The following is an 8,046-nucleotide window of genomic DNA, read 5'->3' as shown; positions in this document are numbered from 1 at the left end:
GGCAAATATTGCACCTCTGTTTGTCTTCAACCTCCTCATATTATAAGCCCAATATTGGCATCACCAAGTCAAAGAATATGAACAGTTGGATTGATTTTCTAACCTAACTTTAAATTATTCTCCAGAATAGTCACATGAATTCACAGCTCTGGCAATAGTACATTAGTATTCCTCCTTTCCCACAGTCCCTTACTGACTATACCTACTTAGCTTTCTGTTTTCTATGTTGAATAATTATTCTTGAAAAGAACTAAAATGTAGCTGCCTCTTTGCTGCTGAAGGACTTCAAATACTGTCAGTACCCTTTAAATTTCAACATCCTGGATTAAAGATCCAATCATGTCATCCTAGTTAAAAATTTGATGAAGAGTATTATAAGATGAAAAATTGTAAAATGTATAAAATTTATTTATCTAAAGTAGTCTGTTTGATTACCATGGCTCTACAACTTGGAGTTTCGATTACATTGCTTTAAAAGTGTATATCTGGGGGCAGCTAGGTGGCACAGTGGATAAAGCACCAGCCCTGAATTCAGGAGGACCTGAGTTCAAATCCAGTCTCAGACACTTAACACTTACTAGCTGTGTGTGACCCTGGGAAAGTCACTCAACCTTCAATGTCCTGCACGAGAGAGAGAGAGAGAGAGAGAGAGAGTACATATCTGAAAAAAATAAATTAAAAAATGTATATATGAGTAAATCTGTCTCTTTCATATACATAATATATAGGGGTATCTATCTATATACACATATACATACAAACATATGGCATGGTATGTACAGGTGGACCAAAAGGCATGATGTTTTTAAAACTTTTTGAAAATTATTTTTCTTTATTTTTTTTGACATTTCCTAGGTTAGATTTTTCACACAATGTAAATTCATATATATATATATATATTGCATGTGATGCTATGATATTATAAATTAAAACTAAGAAATAAAGGAGTTATTAAATATTGAAACTCCTTCATGACTTTTGGCCCATCCTAAATAAACTGAGTCTTGCTGACCAGGAAGCATCAGAAAATAAGTTTTTCACTTGTACACATTCCTAGTATGACCTACAACAACACAACAGAATAAATGCCTATATCCCCTGAGTGGGGCAGGGGAGGGGAGGAGAGAGAAAGCCCTGGATTTATGATGTATGCCCCCAAGTGACCGACACCCTCAGAACCTTTTAGCTCTTCTTCAAGGAGCCTCATTTAAGAGAGCCCCCATTTACCTTAAATGGAGCCCGTTTGAAAAGGGCCACCCTCTATTATCTAGCCATCTCTTCCCTGATGCAAGTTAAGGGTGTATTCACCAAGGCTGAAAAAGAGATAAGTGCACTCTACATCAGCCTTCCTCCCTTTCCTATCAAATGTAAGTGGTGTTATAATATTGATATGATCAAGACTAATGAGCCATTAATTCTAATTCAAAAAAAATGAGGTAACTGAACATGTTCTTTTTACAATGCATTGATCTGACACGACAGACTAAGGCAAGATTACATTTCCTCTTGGAAATACGCCTGCTCCTCGTGAGCCATTTAAAAATGCTCCCTATATGGATGTGCTCTTCTATGTGCCAAAAATAAATCTAATAGAAAGAGATGAAGATAATGTCTAAGGAGAAAATATGTCCACATTTCAGCATTTCTCCATCCTTCCTCTCCCTTCCTTCTAGACCCAAGACATGTAAAATAATTAAAGTTGTTCTGTAGATCGGCAAGGTAAATGTTGGTGAGGTGAATTACAGATTTTTAGTGAAAAAGATTGTAACCTCCTCTTAAGTTCTATTCTGATGCCTCATTGCGGCATCAAGGTGGCCCTAAGTTTTTGTTTTCTGTTTTTGTTTTTCTGGGGCAATGAGGGTTAAGTGACTTGTCCAAGGTCACACAGTTTGTAAATGTCAAGTGTCTGAGGCCAGATTTGAACAAAGGCCCTCCTGAATCTGGGGCTTGTGCTGTATCCTCTGTGCCACCTAGGTGCCCCGGGCCCTGAGTTTTTAAAGATTATCCTAATAGAACACAAGCTGTAGCAGGTCAGACCACACTTTACAAAAAGTTTTCGAGAATGGGTACTGTGATGATCTCTGTTTATCTTCTGTGACCCAACTTGGCAAAGTTCAGAGAAGCTCATTGCTAGGTTGGTTGCAGGATGATAAAATTATTTGACAATAGCAACTCTCAAAACCATTTGCTAAGTTATAGAAGGGTTGATATCTGCTTTGGTGGAGGGATTCCAGATTTGAGGAGGGGGCATAAAGGAAGGAGAAGATACAAAAAAGGGCAAGATAGGTGAAGAAGGGTATGTTTAAAGCAAAGAAAATCTGTCACAAGAATTATTAAGTCCATAAAATTGGGTTTGGGGGCTACCACAATGGCTTAACTTGTTCAACTAGAAGAAGCAGGTAGCACCATGGATGGTCAGTAGAGATATCTTGAAGACCTTCTACTGTCACTCAGCTTCTAAAGTATGTTGTTTATCTATGATGTAATGGATAAGGCACTGAATTTAGGGTCAGGACACTTGGGCAAATTGGATCTCTTAACATTGCATGGATATCAGTGTAGTACATGGGTTGTCTATTAGTTATCTCTTGCATAATCAGCCCATCTCTTTTTCCAATTATACTTCTCTGTGATGGCACCCTTTCTACCCTTTCTCCTATTCAGTTCTTACATTTCTTAGATATTGGTGTAAAGATCATATAAAGAAGTTTTTACACAGAGCCACAACAAGGTGCGAAGGAGCATAGAAATGTTAGGGAGTTTTCCTTCTACCCCTTTATAAAGTATAAACATCTCTCTGAGTCAGAAAGAAAAATTGCATTTTCTGTTCCCTTCCTTTCCCTTCCCTCCCCTCTCCTTCCCTTTTGTCATCCCCTCTTCTCTCCTCTCTTCTGATGGGGGAAAAGGGGAAGAAGGCAGAGAGATCCTCCCTTCCTTACCCCCACTTACCCTCTCACGGTAGGGTCTCTTACCAAATCTTCTCTGAGTTATTAATGCTCCTTTCACTGCCATTATCCAGGGCTTAGGTTTTTAAAACCCTAGGACATGGCTAATTATACCATATAAATCTCTCTTCTTTCTTCTGCTTTAAGCACATAGGTGTTCATACTTTTTAAAGGGGTTGTAGGAAAACTCCTTAATATTCCTATGCTATTTGGAAAGGGAAAAACAGATACAAGATGCATACTAAACACAGAAAAACTATCTCAAACACCAATCATATTAGAATTTGATATATAGATATATATGTATATATTTATTTATTTTTATCAAGTGCATGCACTTGAATGTCCCAAATTATTTAATAGATATTTTGGAAAGTCATGAAATTATAGAATCGTAAAGGGCTTCATAGATTATCTAATTTAATCCATAACTAAATCATGAAAACTTCCTATATCCCAGGTAGGTGGTCATCCATTCAACCTCTGTTTGAAGACTTCCAGTGATATACAACTCACCATAACAACTGGATAGCAAGCTATTTATTTTGAACACAAATAACTTCCAAAGTCTTAGCTCTGCCCTCTGATGACAAGAAGAAAAAAATGCCTCCCCTCTTCCATTTGATAGTGCTTCAAATATTTGAAGACAGATACTATGTCCCCCTTAGTTTTCTCTAGGCTAAACATCACAAATTCCTTCAAGCACAGTAACATTTCCTCACCATCCTGTTTGCCTTCCTCTGTATGCACTGTATTTTCCATGCTACCTTCTACAATATAGTGACCAGAAACAGACCTATTACTCCAGATGGAATAAGTAGAAGAGAAAAAATTACTCCCCTTATTCTGGATGATATATTATTATTAATTCAGTTTCAGATTATGTATATTTTTACGGCAGCCTCATTGCCCTGCTCATTGATGGTGAGCTTTTGGCCCTCTGAGGATTTTCTCTTTCATTGTAATTTTTGTTTCTAGAATCATAGGATATACCGCTATAAAGATCCATAGGCACACTTTAATTTCTTCATTTTATAGATGAGGAAACTGAAAAGGTCTATGCTATATGTCTGTTATCAGGAGAAATGGGTGAATAGGATTAAGTAAAATTGTAAATTGAAGAGGCAATAGAAGACTACATTTGATTTTAGCAAGGTGGTTCAATATCCTTTATTGGACATGATTGTCTCAGACCTTCTGTCCTGGATGGATAGGCACCTGAGATTTGTCACCACATGGGGCATCTTTTTCAATATTGTCAATATTACAAAATCATCAACATTTTCATATACATATACTTCTTTGGGTGCCTGTCTTCAGCTGGCATGCTGGTGAGGAACCTCCTTCAGGTCCAGTACTGGAAATCCAGACTTCTAAGATGAACTGAGCATTATGTTTTATTCCATCACTAAGGACTAGCAGTAGGCATCTGAGAACGACATGGCAATAGTTGTACCATGTTCAGGACAACCTATCATAACTAGGCTTTATTTATTTATTTTTTTTTAGTGAGGCAATTGGGGTTAAGTGACTTGCCCAGGGTCACACAGCTAGTAAGTGTTAAGTGTCTGAGGCCGGATTTGAACTCAGGTACTCCTGACTCCAGGGCCGGTGCTCTATCCACTGCACCACCCAGCTGCCCCCCATAACTAGGCTTTATGACCCTACTAAAGAATATTATCATCTGGGAGTTTTCTGTATTCAATTTCAACATTCCGTTTGCAATTTACAAAAGCAAAGTGAAGAGTCAGACAGAAGGAATGCCTTGCAAAAGTATGTTGTTTGGGGGCAGCTAGGTGGCACAGTGGATAAAGCACCAGCCCTGGATTCAGGAGGGCCTGAGTTCAAATCCAGCCTCAGACACTTGACACTTACTAGCTGTGTGACCCTGGGCAAGTCACTTAACCCTAATTGCCAACTCCCCCCAAAAAGTATGTTGTTCAAAATCTATAGCAAGGAAGCCCAGGAACTGTCATAGCTATTCATGTCAGCTGGCATTAGATGATCTTGGTTATTCACATGACAGCAAAGTCCTGGAGTTGTATCATATTCCTAGAGTAAATGGAAGAATGCCTCAGGATACTGCAGTATTTGCAACAGTGGTCCTAAAGGGTCATGAGTGCAGGATGGAAGTCAAATCGAGAGATTTTTGCCCTAAGAGTCGGGAAAGGGATAATACCCAAATACAATATTTGCTCAAAAAGCTTATCTTCTGAGTTGGTGAAGACTCCATTTACTTTTCGAGATTATGATGTTCACACAGTTGAAATTCTTGAATTTATGGTGTGCTAAAGTAATATGGCACAATGAGAAAGAGCCCAGGTTCTGTTCTCAGAGTACTTCAGTTCAAATCCCACCAATGACACTACCTTTGTGACCTTGGACACATCATGTAATCTGCCTAACCTCAGTTTCTTCATCTACAAGTGTTGGACTAGGTGGCCTCTGAGGTCTCTGCTAACTCCAGCTCTATGATCCTCTGAGCAGGAATAGTGCCTCTAGGAATCAGAATCAAAAGATTTCAGACCAGTAGAGGAACCCAACTAAGAATTTCCTTAGAAGATGAGAGATTCCATCAAGGAGTGAGTTTAGTTTTTGACTGAACCTAATTGCTGAGACAAATTCATGCAAAAACTAGACATACCTTCTGTTAAGGGCTAAAATTCTAGCTAAACTGTCTAAAATATCTAATGAGTGGTCGCCAATAAATTATAAGCTTTAGCAAGAGTTAGACTTTTAAGCATTTATTAAGGAGAATAAGAATTTGATAAAGAGAGAGAGAAAGGACTAGATTCCTATCTATTAAAGGGAGAGCACATTTCTAGCTCCGCTCTCCACCAGAGTCCAGAGGAAAAAGCGTGAGACCAAGCTGCCAGTCTCTTCCTTCTTCCTCCCACTAGCCAACGTCACTTCCTGACGCCAAAGAAAAGACTCCTGGTCTTGCCCTCAAAGACCTTCGCTTCATGGGAGGAACTCTTCTACAGTAAGTCTCCAGCAGATGGCGTCAATCCAATCGTTACACTTCTCCATTTAGGGGGAAAATGGGGTGAAAAAAGACTATCTAATCAAACAAGGTTTCTTTAAGTGTTACATATTCCCAGTAGTCTGTATCAACTTTATCCGTATTGATCCAACCCCATTCACTAAGCATTTATTAAGTGTCTACATGTGTAAGGCACTGTGCTAGGTATTGCAGATGCAAGTACCTACAGGTACAAGATTGGAGACAAATGACTGTTCTTGAGACATTTCTTCAGACTTCACACTGTGACTGTAAGTGTGATTGTGACCACAATCAAATGGCTCCTTACTTTCCTTGTTGGGAAGTTGTCTACAAAATGCGTCCAAATTTGTCAATCAGTCACCATTAGCAATGCTCCTGAAGGCACACTCCCTAAAGATCATTACCCATTAAATTGAGCATTATAAAACTTCATTTTACAATTTGGTGTTGCGCTTGGTATTCCACACTATCTTATAGGAACCCTACTTTTAAACTTTCCAGCCAAGGTTCTGCATTTTGAATATGTCTCAATAATGGGAATTCCAGAGATGAATTCAAGGACAGACTTCAGGAAGTTCTACATCATTTAAATACATCACATATTCAAATTAAAAAGAGAGAAACCTGAAATCAGAACCTCCAGGCTCATCTTCTTAGCTTATTGCATAAATCACTTCTACTATTTACTCCATCCAAAATAAGGTATTTACAGTTCATGAACTTAAAAAAACAACAACTTGGGGGGGGGCAGCTAGGTGGTGCAGTGGATAGAGCACCAGCCCTGGAGTCAGGAAGACCTGAGTTCAAATCCGTCCTAAGACACTTAACACTTACTAGCTGTGTGACCCTGGGCAAGTCACTTAACCTCAATTGCCTCACTAAAAAACAACAACAACAGCAACAACAACAACTTGGGGCAGCTAGGTGGTGCAGTGGATAGAGCACCGGCCCTGGATTCAGGAGGAACTGAGTTCAAATCCGGCCTCAGACACTTTACACGCTTACCAGCTGTGTGACCCTGGGCAAGTCACTTAACCCCAATTGCCTCACAAAAAAACAAACAACAACAACAAAAACCGTGCAAACAATGCATTAGAAATAAATCCAGCCCTTTCCCTCCTCTCCTTTCCCCCTTCTCCTCCCTCCCCTCCCCTCCCCTCCCCTCCCCCTCCCCTCCTTCCCCTCTTTGTCCCCTTCCCCCCCCCCCCCCCCCCCCCCGTATTCCCATCCCCATCCCTCCCTTCCCGGCCTAGACGATGCAGTGGTGGAGACCGCCGAGGAGGCCACGGAGCCGGCCGAGGCGGACATCACGGAGCTGTGCCAGGACATGTTCTCCAAAATGGCCACGTACCTGACAGGCGAGCTGACAGCTACCAGTGAAGACTAACTTCTGGAAAATATGAACAAACTGACTAGCTTGAAGTACCTAGAAATGAAAGATATTGCAGTAAACATAAGTAGAAACCTAAAGGACTTAAACCAGAAATATGCAGCACTTCAGCCTTATCTGGATCAGATCACTTTAATCGAGGAGCAAGTAGCAGCTCTTGAGCAGGCTGCCTACAAGTTGGATGCATAGTCAAAGAAACTAGAAGCAAAGTACAAGAAGTTAGAGAGGCGATGAACGCTTCTCCAGCACAAAGACGGACTCCAGGAATGACTGTGAGGGGGTATTGAGCTGGGACGCTTCGACTCCTTAAAGGGAAGCCGTCTGGCCGATCCCCGGAGGGTCCCAGCCCCCCTTTGCTTGAATGAGTGACTGGCTGCCCCCTGACGTTCCCCTAAAACTCTGCCCCGACCGTGTGCTTCGTTGTGTGCCCTGGACCAAGGCTTAGACATCAGGATCAACCCCACCTGGAGCCAACTCCCGGCTCCTCCCCGCCCCCCATAGGACTCCTCTTTGACTGTTCTGAATGCGCCCCTCCCCCATCTCCCCCCTCGTGTTCTTGAACTTGGATAATAAATGCCGATTTCTTAAAAAGAAAGAAAGAAAGAAAGAAAGAAAGAAAGAAAGAAAGAAAGAAAGAAAGAAAGAAAGAAAGAAAGAAAGAAAGAAAGAAAGAAAGAAAGAAAGAAAGAAAGAAAGAAAGAAAGAAA

General features: G+C 40.6%; 1 pseudogene; it reads left to right on the top strand.

The window, feature by feature from the left end:
- The first annotated feature begins 7,175 nt into the window (after positions 1-7,175).
- LOC122750295 lies at positions 7,176-7,614 on the top strand (annotated as a pseudogene).
- The last annotated feature ends 432 nt before the right edge of the window (positions 7,615-8,046 follow it).

The sequence above is a fragment of the Dromiciops gliroides genome, chromosome 3 (assembly GCF_019393635.1).
Source record: "Dromiciops gliroides isolate mDroGli1 chromosome 3, mDroGli1.pri, whole genome shotgun sequence".
In the NCBI taxonomy this organism is placed as follows: domain Eukaryota; kingdom Metazoa; phylum Chordata; class Mammalia; order Microbiotheria; family Microbiotheriidae; genus Dromiciops; species Dromiciops gliroides.
The sequence above is the reverse complement of the archived record's forward strand: the minus strand, read 5'-3'. Positions and strand labels throughout refer to the sequence as shown.